The following is a 16,327-nucleotide window of genomic DNA, read 5'->3' as shown; positions in this document are numbered from 1 at the left end:
CACGTCGAACTGGTCGGACTTGTTCAAGACGGCGCTGCTCAAAGGATACAAGGCGCTCGGGGACTAGCTGTGGAGGGTATAACCCCAGATACCCATGACAAGGGACATGGACCGCACGGTAAGGGATGGTCCAGCCCACAAGATTCAAGACTTGCGACGCACGGCACTACTCGGTGTACGCTGCAAGACATCTAGAAGATTTGATCGGATACTACAGATATTGTAATCTAATACTTGCCATGTAACCAACTAGGATAATTTCCTTATAACCCTACCCCTCCAGAGTATATAAGGAGGGGCAGGGGTCCCCTAGTCGGCATGCCCCATGCCACATCCAATCACACACGCAATATCATACGATAGCCAATACAAACTAACAGACCACATGAGTAGGGTATTACGTCGTGCTGACGGCCCAAACCTGTCTAACTCTTGTGCCTCTGTTGCCTTCTTATTCTTGATTATGCGCACACTGATGAATCTACCTTCGTGGGATACCCCTTGGAGGACTGCCGACGATATTCTATCGACATAAAGGTATTGGGGGTAGATATTACCTTCGTGGGATACTACTGGAGCAATAAAAAACATAGTTGTCCCAATATAACAGTTTTATGGGAATGTGGGTAGATATTGGGGAACTGCTAGAGATGCTCTAAGAGCCTTTTTGGCAGGTACCTCAGCCTTGTCTAGAAAAGCAGCTTCATGTATTTTGGGTTCACAAACCAGTGGAGAAACCCTATGTTTGTACATTTTATGTAGATAAGAGGGGTATTTTTGGAGGGGCCATACCAAACACCCAAAGGCGAGGTATTTTTGTGTAGATAAGAGGTGTCAGAGCCATTTTAGTGTACAAAGGAACTAATTTTTGAGGCTTTTGCTCAGCTCCAGTGGAGGAGCTGTTGAAAGAGCCATGATTTCCATATGCATATGTGAACCTGCCTAAAAAGGGACCTCAGCTATAAAAATGTGGCATCTATCCATAGTATGTCATATGTGTTTTAGCCTATGTGGTTGAGAGAAAATGAAGAGAGTAAGTAAAGACTTCTCTTCGTGAAGAGACAACATTAATTAGCATAAGATATAATGGCTAGATAACATTAGCTATGGGGTCTGATTGGTTGTTTCGTAAAGCTAAGCATGTATAATAGCTTATACATGATATCTTAACTTGGACAAGTGTATGGAATTAGCTGGTATTTAGTTCTCCTACATAGGCCCCCTGTGCATTGTTAAGTCTATAAGTCTATAATTGGTTTCCTGCAAAAGTGGTTTGCATATGCCCGCAAAGCTAGATACAAAGAAATCAGTCTTTTCTCAGGATGCAGGCTGGGTCTATTTTGAGTATAGTGTTAGCCTGCATATGTAGGCAGGGAATCAAACAAGCTAAGATTGCTCTATGGGGGGCTAGATAAGAGGTAACACAAGCAGCGCCGGTCCTACGATTTCGAGGGCCCTCTAGCGGACTCGTCGTGACGACCCCTCTGGACCATGTATAAAATCTTATAATATATATACGCTAATTTTATTTGCAAAGCAAAAGCAAATCTAATAATGTATTTTTAATTTAACATGTCTGATAATTATAGAAGAAAAAAATAACTATATGAGTACAAAGTACTATAAATCAGGAATACTATACAAATAATTAATTTGGATTAAAAAATAAACAAGGAAAAAATACCTAGGGCCTGACATGAACTGAAACAACTGATCGGCGATCTCAATGGGCAAGAAGGCAAGAACCAAGATGTCATCGTTGTGGATGTGGAGCCCTGCCTGGTCGCCGCCGTCGTGCACCGTTCTCTGGCAGTCTAGCTCTCCGCGGTGGCGCGGCTCGTCGCCGCCTCGCGGGCTCCATGTGACAGCGTGTGTGCGTCCAGCGTCAACGCGTGATGCGAACTCGCGAGTCGTGATCGCGATCAGAGTGCGGCGTGGCTCCTTGCCTCATCTCAGCGTCGTGGTGAAAACTGGGAAAGAAAGCTAGAAAGGTCGACGATCTTCTTGGGCTTTTCCATACTTCTCTTCTCATTAGTTTGCTGATGCTTAATGGACTATAGGGTTTGGGGATTTGTATACATGAGTTTGGGCCCCTCCCCCGCCTAGGCCCTCGGCCATCGCACCCCGTGCCCCTCCCTAGGGCCGGCACTGAACACAAGTAACCAATCACACCCATAATGTTTTATAGACATCATCGCCATTATATGTGATGAATAAATAATTAGCATAGAGCAATTGAGAGCAGCCTGATATAAATAACTCATTGTATTAGAGGCGTATATTGTTGTCTTTACATGACATGGCAAAAGACTTTTGTGGTCTAAATTTTGTACATGCCTAACTTACATGTTTGGCTCTAGTGCACACATTTGTTAGTTCATATGGTTCTCCATCAGAAAAAGGTAATGGATTTGTTTTATATATGTACTATGGGGTGTGCTTGGACGCAGATCTAACTAGTTGGACATGCCAAACTTTTGCCATAGCCAAATTAGGACATAAACATAATTGGTCATATTAGACATGGGGTATTGTGGACAAAACAATATTCTAAACGTATCAAAATCTCTTACAACGATGAGCAACATGAGAGACCCACAATGTTATATCTTTTTATTTACTAAAAGGCAAAAGAATAGTTTAATTTGCTCAGTGAACAATCTCGTTTAAGAAAATGGTGGCAAAAATTTTAGAGCATGCTAAGTTTTTGTCATGGCTTTTCAAGGCTAGAAACAAAAAACACTCTAACTAACACTGCAATGTGCCAGAATCTATTGCTGCATATGCACCGGCACGAGGAAAGTGGGGAGGTGCAGTATTTGCCTGATCGACATTTTGCTTTGTAGCAGTATACCACTCCTCGTATTTTTCTAACCGTAACAAACAATGTGTTTCAAGCGTCCGGCCATATTTTTTTGTCAGCTAGCCACAATGCTGGGTCGTACTCGCTCTTTTCCATTTTATAAGATATTTTTATTTATCTAAATATAGTATTTTTACTATGTGTCTAGACATTGTGTATATCTAGCTACGTAACAAAAAATTATATATAAAAAACAAAACATCTTATATTTAGACCGGAGGAAGTACTACGTACAGTAATACTTACTAGGTAGTATTATGTATCATGGTGGTCATAACATGCCAGCTCATTGCATGATTGGATTTGGACAACTCCGCCGAAGAAGGAAAGCTTCCTGTTGGCATGTACCAGTTCAGAGCACAGAGCTACCGTGCCCTTTCAAGGGGGAAACAAAAGCTCAGAGTTGTGGAGAAGTGTGACAGTATGGGGTGCTGGGATGTTTGGGACATCTCCCAGTAGAAAAAACAGCACCACTCCTAATTTTTTTTTCTCAAATACGTTTAGCTCCACCAATTCTGAATCAACCAAAATATGGATCTAGCTTCTAAATCCATGAAATCCATGGAGCTTCTTAAAAGGTACTCACAAAACTCTTGTTTCAAGAAATTGAGAGAAATTACTCACAATGCCATCGATAACACAGTGCAAGATACTATTTTGCTTTTGTTTTTCTTCCTTACGACACGTATTTGATCAAAGGTAAACCTCCTTGATTTCTCGAAAAACGAGAACTATATTTTTTATGAAATGAAGGGAGTAACTATATTATAATTTTAGAGAGGAAGCTTTACCCTATACTCCAGTTAGAATTTATCCCCTCCATCCCAAAATAGAAGTCGTTCCCGCTTCTCGAGAAGTCAACATTTTTCAACTTTGACTGCTTATGTGTAAAAAAATATTAATATTTATAATACATAATTAATATTATTAGATAGATCGTTGAATATACTTTTATAATAAATTTATTTAGAGATATAAATGTTATACATATTTTTTACAAAACTAGTTAAGAATAAAAAAGTTTAACCTATACTTATCTCATAACGACCATTGTTTTGGGACCTAGGGAGTAAACTCAATCGTATGTGAGGTTTCGAGACCGACTCTCTCAGTGTCAGCCAGTCATGTTCACACAGGCCCAGTTTAGATTTCAAAAATTTTCACCCCAAAGTGTCACGTTGAATCTTACGGCACATGCATGGAGTACTAAATATAGACGAAAAACAAAACTAATTGCACAGTTGGGTGAGAAATCGCGAGACGAAACTTTCGAACCTAATTAGTCCATAATTAGACACTAATTGCCAAATATAAACGAAAGTGCTACAGTAGCCAAAACTAATTTTTTTTTGCCAACTAAACGCGCCCTTATCTGTCTGTCACATGTCGCCCTTTTCTCTTTTCCGGTGTCTTGATCCACCAGTCCTGAACTTTTTGCTTAATAATATCTACACGCAGTTGAAAAAGTTTGTTGCGTTTACGCACGCTCCATCTTTTTGGAAAGACTACTACACTGCACAGCCAGTAGCCTACTTAACCACTGCTACAGAACAGCGATATAGTAACACTAACTTGTATTACTAAAGGTTGGAAAAAGTATTACGAGCTCTTTTAGTAACACATTTTTCTTTATGTTTCAATTAGCCATATTATTATAGACTAGTTTATTATAACACATTTACTTGTCTACATGAATATTTGTTTAGTGTTAAAATGATTTTTTGTTGTAACACTTTTTTTTCTCCAGTAACACTTCACGTTATGGTAGAGCATTGTTTGTAACACATTTATTTATCTATCGAAATATTTGCCTAGCATTATAATGATTGTCTATTGTAACACTTTTTTAGTTCTAGTAACACTTCTACATTATGATAGAGCATAGTATGGAACAAAGGAACACATGGTTTGTAACACTTATTTATATCTATTGTAACATATTTAGATTATGAAATAATATTTATTTCGTCTATACATGTGGCACATGGATTATTGTAGAATCACACAAACAAGACACGTTGCAAAATCACATAAAACCATAAAATTTTAATAATCATAGCAAGATCCACATATCGTACAATGATTTGAAATACAGTGCTTGTTCAGATTAAATCATAGTATATGTACATAACGATATGACTCTAGAGAGCAAACACACAAAGTCCATACTTGAAAGAAAAATTCAAGAACTAGTTAGGATTCATAAAGTCCATTGCTTCTTCTTCTATTCTTTGTACACATCGATGTAGGAATTCAACCATTAATCATTTCAACCTGCAAAGAAAATGTAAGTTGTAACATTACAAATTAGGCCACATATGCACATTGATGTAAAGTTAAGAAAGCTAGTTTGAACATATAAAAATCGAAGGCCAAGCAATTGAGACTTCTTTGGCTTGAGCATCACCAATATTGTTGCACCCAGACATGGGCCTCACTAATGGCTCATCCTTTGCTATAGGATGATTGATATGCACTTTGTAGAATTGACTTCCTGTCTTAACTTCACCTACAATGGCTTCTGGATCAGTGCTCAAGAGAGTTGCATATGCTGCATTAGCCTTATTAGGATATTTTGAAGTCATTAGTAGCACCATGGACCCAATCTACATTAATTTGACATAATCTCTTAGTGACCAACAACCCTTAGTTGTACATCATAATCATGCAATTAGAACAAGTGGTATTATATCCGTCTACCTTTATTATAGGAAGTTATTTATGTGATTGACGCTTGTAGCATGTAGCCTTATCATGAGGCACCTCCTGGTGTGCAATGGTTGTAGTCTTTTTTAATGTTGCCTTGTATTTTCTCCAATCTCTTCCAATTGATTTCAATATCCATTTCTCACATGAACAAGGATACAAGAACTTTGTCTAAAATAAGAAAGTCACTAATGAATGAATATGACTTCATGACATGATAACAAGTATATATACTTAAATTGACAACATTATGTCTTGTAAAATTTAGCTAACCTGTACGAATTGAATTATGGTTTCTACATTGTTTTTCTTAACTTCACTCCAATCTTTGGCACCAACTGGATAGTAACCACCATTTGTTGCTATGGTGCCCAAAAATTGCCCTAAAAGGCCACCTTCTTTTCCAATGGGTTGTCCAAGCATGTTACATCTTACTAGTATCTGATCTCCTTCAAGTAGATCCCAAACATGTGTTAAAACGGTCCCTTTCGCTTATTAGGTACTTCATCGCCATCACCTATTAAAAAATAGAACGATAGTGATAGTAACAGGTTAAGATGCGGTCCATATGAATGAGATTGATCTAACTATATTTGTACCTAATGTGTTCTGGTTCTCATCATCGTGCTGCTCGACCTCGTTTGCATATTGAAAGTGTATTTGCCCCCTATGTGTGTTTTGGTGTATTGATGACATCCAAATTAGGGACTAATATGATCTTAATGAGATATGTCACAGCTATTAGTCCCATGAAAGATTCAAAGAGTTGATAAAGATGAAATGGTATCCCTCAATTCTTGAAGTTGTAAAGGCGGACGAACTCAAAACGCTCTCCAAAGGTTTTATTTTTGTTTTTGAGTTTAAGATTCGCCGCACTATAAAGAGGGATGCAAACTTAGTTGGTCTGAGGAAGATAGAGTGCTCAAGCATAAAAATAAAATCAAAAGAGAGACACTCTAGCACTCCACGGGCACGTAGATTATTTTTCTATGACTGTCGGTGTCGGAAGTCCTGACATAAGCCAGAACTCCCGATCGTCGGAAGTCACGACTCATGCCGGAAGTTCTGACTCCCAGTCACTTAGCCTGCGCGGTGACTGTGGACATCGAAAGTCCCAACGTGAGTCGAAACTCTCGACAGTCGGAAGTCCCGACCCAAGTCAGAAGTCCCGGCACCTGTGGTTCTGCTGGCCGGTTGTCTACGCCCGTCAGAAGTCCCAACGTTCGTCAGAACTTCCGACTGTCGCAAGTCCCGACACATGTCAAGAGTCCCGACACCTGAAGCAGTGTTGGCTGGTTGACTGACTGCGCACGTCGAAAGTCCCGATGTACGTCGAGAGTTCTGAACGTTAGAAGTCCCGACGTTTGTTGGGAGTTCCAACATTGACTTGCACGCGTGGACTTCTGACCCTATGTGAACAGTGCTTTCTATTAACGTCGAAAGTCCCAAGATCTACATTGGAACTTCCGACGTAGATCTGAACGGCTAGATTTCTACTTAGAGTATAAATAGCCCTCTCTTCACTTCTAACCGTTACGGACTCATTCACAGCTGACCTAATTTCGTCCCAACAGCTCCCAAGTAAGAAAGGCACCCCTCTCCTCCCTCCTTTGCTCCAATCTTTGATTCCCTTAGGGTTTTGATTGAAAGGAGAGTGGATTAAGTGAGAGAATCACTTTGGTAAGCTTGAGCACTTGATTTCTTCGTCAAGCCGGTTGATTTTGCATCTATTACTCTTGGGGCTTCGCCCCTAGCCAGCTAGGCATTGCCCAAGAGCTTCCATCTTATGGAAGAGCCTTGGGAAGTTTGTATTACCCTTTGATTTCTTAGTGGAAAGCTCAAGTGACCTTTGTGGTCGCTTTGAGAGATCGGCAAGGGGGATGGAATAGACTCCAACCTTTATGGTCACCTCAACAACGAGGACGTAGGAGCTCCTTTATAGGGTTACCAAACCTCAGGATAAATCCTTGTGTCCCATGTGCTTATTGTTGTGATTGCTAGAGATTACTTGTATTTATTTGTCTCTCTCTTGAACTTCATTTTAGGGTTCAGACTCGATCTACGGTTTGGAGGCATTATGACGTTAAGGGAGTGACCCAACCTCTTCACCAAACCACAAGGAAGTGGGGTTGTAAGATTATTTATCCACAAGGTTAAATTTGGCACTGCTTTTGTAGTTCATATAGGCGTCGGAACTGCTGACATTTGTGCCAGAACTTCTGACGATGTCGGGAGTTTCAACCCAAACGCTGGGACTTTTGACATTGACTGACAAATTTGAACATAGCATTTGCAGTTAATTTTAGATACGCCTATTCACCCCCCCTCTAGGCATTATTTGATCCTTTCAATTAGTATCAGAGCAAGGCCTTCTTTTAGGGCTTCACCGCGTGAGAAAAAACAATGTCGGAGTCCAACAAGATGCAAGCCGTTGCTGCCAAGATGGCCAAGAAAATAGCTGAAGAGTTGATGGCTGCTCAAGTCAAGCTCTTTCAAGATGAAATGAAGAAGATGCAAGATGAGATGAGCAAGATGAAGGAAGAATTGAGCAAGAAGGTTGATAATGCAATAAGCGGCAAGAATGATACAACAAGTGACAAGAATAAAGCAAACAAAGATGCCGCTAGTGATATTGGAGCCAATGAGCATGCTCATGGAAAGGGAATATATTCAAACATGAGTTTTGACTATGGACAACTCATAAAAGGTTCAACACTACATACTCCGTCTGTCAACATTGGCAAGCCACCTCACTTTGATGGAACAAGATACACCGATTGGTCTTACAAGATGAAGATGCATTTCATTGCCGCAAGACTTTGGGAAGTTGTGGATATTGGTGTGATGATTCCTACCGATGAAGATAGAGAGATAACTCTGGAAGAAGTGCACAACCTCCATCAAAATGCACAAGCCGTAGCATTGCTTGTGTCAAGCCTAGCTCCGGATGAGTTTAGAAAAGTCAATGGAATGGAAAGTGCAAAACAAATTTGGGATACTTTGAAAGTGTCATTTGAAGGAGATAAAAGTGTGAGAAAAGGCAACATTGAGTTACTTCATGATGAATTGGAAAGATTTGTGTTCTTCCAAAATGAAACAACCCAATCCATGTTTGATAGGCTTATGGCATTGGTCAACCGCATAAGAGCTCTTAGAAGCATCGAATGGCATGACAACAAGGTTGCTAGAAAGATATTGAGAACCTATAGAGCCAAGAACAACATGCTAGCATCCATGATCATGGAAAGGCCCGGTTATGATGAGATGACACCCCAAGAAGTTCTTTCAAAACTCAAGCATCATGAGTGTCTAGATGAAGATGAAATCAATGCTCACAATCAAAATCCTAATGCAATGGGATACAACAAGAGTGTAGCCCTTAAAGCAACTCAACAACATGAAGGTCAAGGTTTAAGTCAAGAGAAGAAGAAGAAAGTGAAGGATGATTCCTCAAGTGGAGAAGAAGATTCTGATGCGGAGGTTGCATTTGTGATTAGAAATCTTAGAAAGTTTATGAAGAAGAAGAGCAACCGCAAGACCTATGGTGATGGAAAGAGAAGGTTCAAAAAGAGATTTTGCTATGGATGTGGTCAAACCGGTCACTTCATAGCCGATTGTCCTAATGAGAAGAAGAAGCACAAGCATGACAAGGATGAAGACAAGAAGAACAAAGGCAAGAAGAGAGGTGAAGCTCAGCATGGGGAAGAATGGGAGTCAAGTGATAGTGACTCAAGTGATGATGAGAAGAAGAAAGGAGCCGCAAACATCGCCATCCACCACTCTTCTTCACCGACCATGATCTTCCCTGACTCAACTTCACCACCAAAACTCTTTCCCAACTTATCTTCACCACCGAAGCTCTTCTCCAACCTCATCGACAATGACTACTACACTCCAACTTGCCTCATGGCAAAAGGGGAGAAGGTACATGTTACACCCAATCCCTCTAGTGATGAGTATGATAGTTGTGATGAGAACATAGAAGAAATTGAGGCAACCATGATAAAGAAATTTGATAAAAAGGCCTTCACTAAAATAAGAATGCTAATGAAGAAATTAGAGAAGAGGGATAGATGCTTAGAGATCCAAGGAGATATAATCACTCAAGAGAGAGAGAAAAACCTTGCTCTTGAAGCATCTATCGCTGAGGAAAAGATGAAGGTTGAGAAGTTAACTGTTGAATTGTCTTTAGCCAATGACTCAATTAGTAAATTGACTAAGGAACATTCATCGGTTAATGATCAAGTAGCTAGCCTCAAGAATGAGAAGAGTATAGCTCAAGAAAGCCTCACAAGCTTGGAAGAAAAATACCAAAATCTTGAGCTAAACTATAGTACTCTTTGGGCTAGCACTTCAACTTCTCCTAAGGCAACCGAATACTCTAATGTATCCACTAGTAATGGTTGTAAAAGATGCTATAAAATTGATGTGAATGCATATACAACTAACCTTGTTGAGTTAGAGAAGAAAGACAAGGAGATTCATATGTTGAAGATGATCTTGAAGAATGGGTGCAAGTGTCAAGAGCAATCCAACAAGACTATATACAAGTCATCAAGGCACCCATCAATCAAGGAAGGCATTGGCTACAATAGGTATGATAGAAAGGCCAATGGAAGGAACATGATCAATGTTGTGCCTTGTGTGAAGTTCAACAAGGGCATTGCTCTTGATGAGCTTATATGCAAGGCCAACAACAAGGTATACATTCCAAAGATCCAACCTACAAGTAACAAGACAATCAAGACAAAGCAATATGAGGCCCCCAAGCCACAAGCACTACTTCCACGGTGCTATGCCAGTGACTATATGTGTTGTTGGGGTAAGGATGGAAAGATTATGGTTTAGTATGTTGGTGCCCAAAAGAGAAAGGAAATTATGAGGAGTGTTTGGGTGCCCAAGTTTTATGTGACTAACCCTCTAGGACCCAAATCTTTTTGAGTACCTAAAATAAAAGCTTAATTTGTCTTTGTAGGAATATTCCTTCGGTTGAACAAGTTGGGTGTTGGATAGTGGATGCACCAATCATATGACTAGAGAGAAGGACATGTTCACATCATTCCAACCAAGTCATGATCAAAGTGGAAATATTGTGTTTGGTGACAATGGAAAAGGAGAAGTCCTCGGATTGGGTAAAATTGGTATATCAAATGATAATTCTATTTCAAATGTTTTACTTATGAATTCGTTGAGATACAATTTGTTGTCCGTCTCACAACTTTGTGAGATGGGTTACAATTGTCTCTTTACGGATAAGGGTGTGGAAGTCTATAGAAGGGAGGATTCCTCTATTGCATTTATGGGTCATTTAAAAGGGAAACTCTATCTAGTTGATTTCACATCAAATAGAGTAAATCCCAAGACTTATTTAATGGCAAAATCTAGCATGGGCTGGCTATGGCATCACTGACTTGGCCATGTTGGGATGTGGAACTTGGCCAAACTTCAAAAAGGCAAACATGTCCTTGGACTAACAAATGTTTTTTTTGAGAGAGATAGGATTTGTAGCGCATGCCAAGCGGGAAAACAAGTTGGAGCTAAACATCCTGTCAAGAATGTTGTGACAACCGAAAGGCCATTGGAGTTGCTTTACATGGACATATTTGGACCCATCGCTTATATAAGCATTGGTGGTAACAAATATGGTTTCATAATTGTTGATGATTATTCTCGTTTCACTTGGGTATTCTTTTTGCGTGAAAAGAGTGAAGTCCAAGGTATCTTCAAGAAGTTTGCAAGAAGATCCCAAAATGAGTTTGATGTCAAAATCAAGAGAGTTAGAAGTGACAATATGACAGAGTTTAAGAACACCAACATTGAAGAGTTTCTTGATGAAGAAGGAATCAAGCATGGGTTTTCGGTTCCATACACTCCACAACAAAATGGTGTTGTGGAGAGGAAGAACTAAACGCTCATAGAAGCCACAAGAGCAATGTTGGATGAGTACAAGACTCCAACCAACTATTGGGTGAAAGCGGTCAACACAGCATGCCATGCTATCAATCGCTTATATCTTCACAAGAAAAGAGAAAAGACCGTCTACGAACTTCTAACTGGTAAAAAGCCTAAGGTGCACTACTTTAGAGTTTTTGGATCCAAGTGTTTCATACTTAATAAGAAATCCAAAAGCTCTAAGTTTGCACCAAAGGTTGATGAATGTTTCATGCTTGGTTATGGTACTAACGAACATGGATATCGTGTTTTCAATAAAACCACCGGTTTGATTGAAATCGCGGTAGACGTGACTTTTGATAAAATCGACGGCTCTCAAAAAGAGCAAGTCAATCTTGAGATTGTAGGTAATGAAGAATCTACACACAAAGTGTCGGGTTCATAAACCTAGGGTCCCTCATGGACCGGCTTCCCCGTAAAGGCTTGGCCCAAGCAGACAGCATATAACTCATGGGCCGGCCCAAGTGTCTAAAACAACAGGCCAGGAGGGTGGTCCAGTCACCGACCGGAAGGTTAGGCCAAGGAGGAACAACACCCGCTTGTCAACTCTGGCCCACCTCTCCGACCAGAGCGCTCACTTCGGTCTCCAACGCCTCCAGATGGTCTCTCCGACTAGAAGGCCTGGCAAAGCACTACCTCCGACTCTGACCCCACGTCTCCGACCGGGGTATGCAAAGACCCTGCTCACTGCTCTTCTTCGATTAGTGCAACTAGAGCCGACTGGTACCAACCTACTAGGGACGCCCGCCTAGAAGAGACTAGGGAACGAACGGAGAAAGCAAGGCAAGGCGCTCAAGTCAAACCATTATATCAGGGACCGTACCCTGTCACCTATAGGAACAATACTCTGTAACTACCCTGACACAAATAGTATTGTAGGCGCTAACATTTTCCTCTACATTATTGTGGGCGCCGTTAACTCCCATACGGTAAGACCCCCCACATGCCTCTAGGCATCAACAGTGTTGTGGGCGCCGAGATTTACCGTACCAAGTGAACATGGTGAGACTCCTCACATGCCTCTTGGCATCAACAGTATATGTAGGTTCTGGCATCTGCCATACCCAAAACAAGACAACGTAACCTCCCACATACAACCGACATCCAACAGTGTTGTGGATGCCTACCATCCTCCTATACCCACTGGCATGGGCAACAAGACTTAGAAGCATACAAACTCTCTCCCTCTCACTTGTAAGGCCATCCCCTTCATCTATAAAAGAGGATGCGCTCTCTCCCAAGAGACTAAGTTGATTCAAGTTCATACAAGTTAATCTAGATCAATCAAGTTCACTAGCTCACAGCCACAGAATCGCTAGGTTTGGACCTCAAGCACACACTGGAACACTTAGCTCATAGAGGAGCTCCTGTCGCTCTCAGCCCTTCCGAATGGAGCCGACTGGACCTCTCATGCACCCCATCTTTCTCCTTCTCGTTTGTAACCCCGCTGCAAACTTCGAGTACCTAGGCTCAGGAATAAAGTCATTGACCGACTCAAACTGGATGTAGGGCACGTTGCTTGAACCAGTATAAACCCTATGTCATTGAGTGCTAGGCCATCTCCGATCACAACATATGGCAAAACTACAAATATTTACTTATTGGTCACTTTCTATACTGACAGTTGGCACCGTCTGTGGGGAAGACACTGTACGTTCAACACTTTTTGGTCATTGGATGGCCCACTTTTCCACCACCCTCGCTGTGGTGGGCTCTGGCGATTTGATTCACTTCGGCTCACTGGAGTTTCCCACGCTCCCACCTGTTGGGATGTGGGTTCCACCCGTCTTCGAGCCATCCTAGGCCTTCCTCCTTAGAAGCCTAGACTTCGTCACCGACTGGCTTGGCGTACTAAACCTCCATGAGGAGGCACTTGTCTCGGCACCCATCAGACGGGTGCCCTCCATCGACTCTAGGATGCATGACTTCAACGATGCGTCATCTGCGCACTGTTCCAAGCAAACTCTCTGCTCAAACCCCGCTGTAAGAAATATGCGTACTGTTATTTACTCTTTATCTACTATCTCCCGCTGATCATCCGAAGGGACTGTACTGCCTACGCCATGAACACCGTATGTTCGGTTCCCCTATGGCCTCACGCCCCCCAGATGCGTATGCTCGGGGGCTCTGAAGGATGCTGGCACCATCCCCCCTCACATCCAAATTCGTGGGAATGGCGAGCTACGCTCCTACCACTCTCGATGAACTCTCGGATGATGAGGGTGAGAGCAATGGCTCCAGCATCGACGATGTGGCACCTTGCCACCGTCTGTCCTAGGAGTGCGCTATGGCAGATGCTCTGGGACAGCCGCTGGTGGTTGTGGAATCTACGCAGACTCACACCCCTCTGGACCCACATGCGGGGGGGGGGGCTCGTGTCTACACAAGCGCACGCTAAGGAATTATGACAACGGCGGTAGAACCAGTAGCTACCTACAGCGGCGCATTCGGTACAACACGTTGCACCCCATGTGCATGGCCCGACGGGTGGTGCCCGGTGTCATGGCCGTCAGGTCCAACATGACATCATGAACGAGGGGAACGATCTTCCATAGTTCGCTGCGGCAATGCTTCTACGCAGCGTTCCTGAGCCCATTGACCCTAGGAGCGGGTAGTCTACCGAAACCTCTGGGTTCTAGTAGAAGCCACCACTGTTCAATAGGCGGAAAGCTTCGCATCATGACTCTGACACGCGCCCTCTCTCCCCACTAAGGGAACAGAGATGCACCAGATGGATCGCTCCATCCACTCGCCGTTACAGCCGCTAGGTGTGGCTCAGGGGGCGGCAGCCATGCCATGGTCCGACCTGGTGCCTACTCCCCACCGACCACTGGTACATGAGTGGCTCGGTCTGCACCAGGATGCTCACAACATCGTCAGCAACCAGCATAGAGACCAGCATGATGATGATGTCCACCGGGTGGTGACAAGAGCAGACGACATGGATCCCAGCCAAACCATCGAGGGGAGCGGTGAAACATGCCCTAGGCATGGTCGCCGACCGAACGATCGGAGTCCCAGCCCTAAGGGTCCAGGGCCACCATCCTTTGATTGGTGTATCCAGAGAGCGCCGTTCTCACAGTGCTTCCAAATGCCCACCAACATCACCAAGTACATCGAGGAGACAAACCCTGGTATTTGGCTTGAAGATTTTCGGCTCGCCTGCCGAGCCGGAGGGGTGGATGATGACTATTTCATCATTCAGTATCTCCCCATCTGTGTGGGGGAACATGTTCAGACATGGCTTGAATTCTCCCACATGACAGCATCCGTAATTGGGCAGACCTCAAGAGGGTCTTCATCAAGAATTTCCAGGGGACATATGTCTGCCCTGGGAACTCCTAGGACCTCAAGAGTTGCTAGCAGGAGCCCAGCGAGTCCCTATGGGACTACATCTGTAGGTTCTCCCAATGATGCAACTCCCTCCCTGATGTCATCGACGCGGATGTCATCAGCGTGTTCCTCTCCAAGACGACCTGCGAGTCCCTAATCCATAAGCTTGGATGCCTGAAGCCCCGTACCACCCGTGACCTACTCGACATCGCCACTAACCATGCCTCCAACGAGGAAACGGCCAGAGCAGTCTTCAACGGAGGTCGGGACAAAGGCAAGGCCAAGTGCACAGACCAAGACAAGGGTGCCTCCACACAGAGGGGCAAGAAGAACAAAAAGGACTGGCGCCAACTAGACAACACCATGTTGGTTGCCGCAACTGACCACATGGGCAAGCAACCCCAATAGGGCCTGCCTGACCATTTCAACAAGCTCATGGATAGCCCATGCACCAACCACGCCTACCCTGTCAAACACCCCTACAAGGACTGCGAGCTCCTCAAACATTTCCTACAACAAGTTGGCAGGCCGAAAGAAGGGGATGGCAAAGAGGCAGCAGCCAAGAAAGGAGGCACGGTGGGCACGGACGGAGATGGTTTCCCCGATGCCGATGAATGCATCATAATCTTCAGTGGATCCGACGCCATCTGGTCTAAGTGCCAACACAAGGTACGCTATAGGGAAGCATGCACCGCCAAGACGGCCATCCCCTCCTTCCTTAGCTGGTTGGAATCTCTGATCACCTTCGATCAGAGGGACGATCTCTCCCACATCATGAGACTAAGACGCTACCCACTCGTCGTCGATCCCATCGTCCACAAGAAGCGCCTCACCAAGGTGCTAATGGACGGAGGCAACGGCCTCAACATCCTCTATGTCAACACCCTTGATGCCATGCGCATCCCCCGATCGGAGCTCCACTTGGCGGGCTCTCCCTTCCACGGAGTGATCTTAGGAGCGTAGGCATACTCGCTTGGGCAGATTGACCTGCCCGTCATGTTCGGTAGCTGAGCCAACTTCTGCTCGGAGGTTCTCACCTTTGAAGTGGTGGACTTTCCAGGATCCTACCATGCCATCTTGGTGCAGCCATGCTACGCCAAATTCATGGCAATCCCCAACTACACCTACCTCAAGCTAAAGATGTCAGGACCGAACAACGTCATTATCATGAGCAGCGCCTTCTCGCATGCCATCACGTGCGACCGTGAGCACTACGAGCTCGCCACTACGGTCATCAACTCGTTTGAGCTCCTGCGGCTTAAGGAATCATCAATCCCGGTAGTCCTAGACTGCAACCAACCAACCTCCTCGATGGCCTTTCGACCGCTTGAGGAAACCAAGGCAGTGGGAATTGACCCCACCGACCCAACCAAGATGGTTCGGATCGGGACACAGCTCCCGACCAAATAGGAACATGACCTCATTGACTTCCTACATGACAACCACAATGTCTTCGCATGGTAGCCTTCTGAC

At 43.6% G+C, this 16,327-nt stretch overlaps 1 long non-coding RNA gene across 1 annotated transcript in view; it reads right to left on the bottom strand.

Moving 5' to 3' along the window:
* Positions 1-5,065: 5,065 nt before the first annotated feature.
* Positions 5,066-16,327, bottom strand: part of LOC136498203 (uncharacterized) — a 32,096-nt gene continuing 20,834 nt past the window's right edge. Inside the window, exon 3 of the long non-coding RNA XR_010769537.1 lies at positions 5,066-5,137. This is a non-coding gene — a long non-coding RNA (uncharacterized lncRNA). The remainder of the gene's footprint in view (positions 5,138-16,327) is intronic.

Source organism: Miscanthus floridulus, chromosome 12 (assembly GCF_019320115.1).
Source record: "Miscanthus floridulus cultivar M001 chromosome 12, ASM1932011v1, whole genome shotgun sequence".
NCBI lineage: Eukaryota > Viridiplantae > Streptophyta > Magnoliopsida > Poales > Poaceae > Miscanthus > Miscanthus floridulus.
Note: the sequence above shows the minus strand (reverse complement) of the source record. Positions and strands in the feature narration are given on the sequence as shown.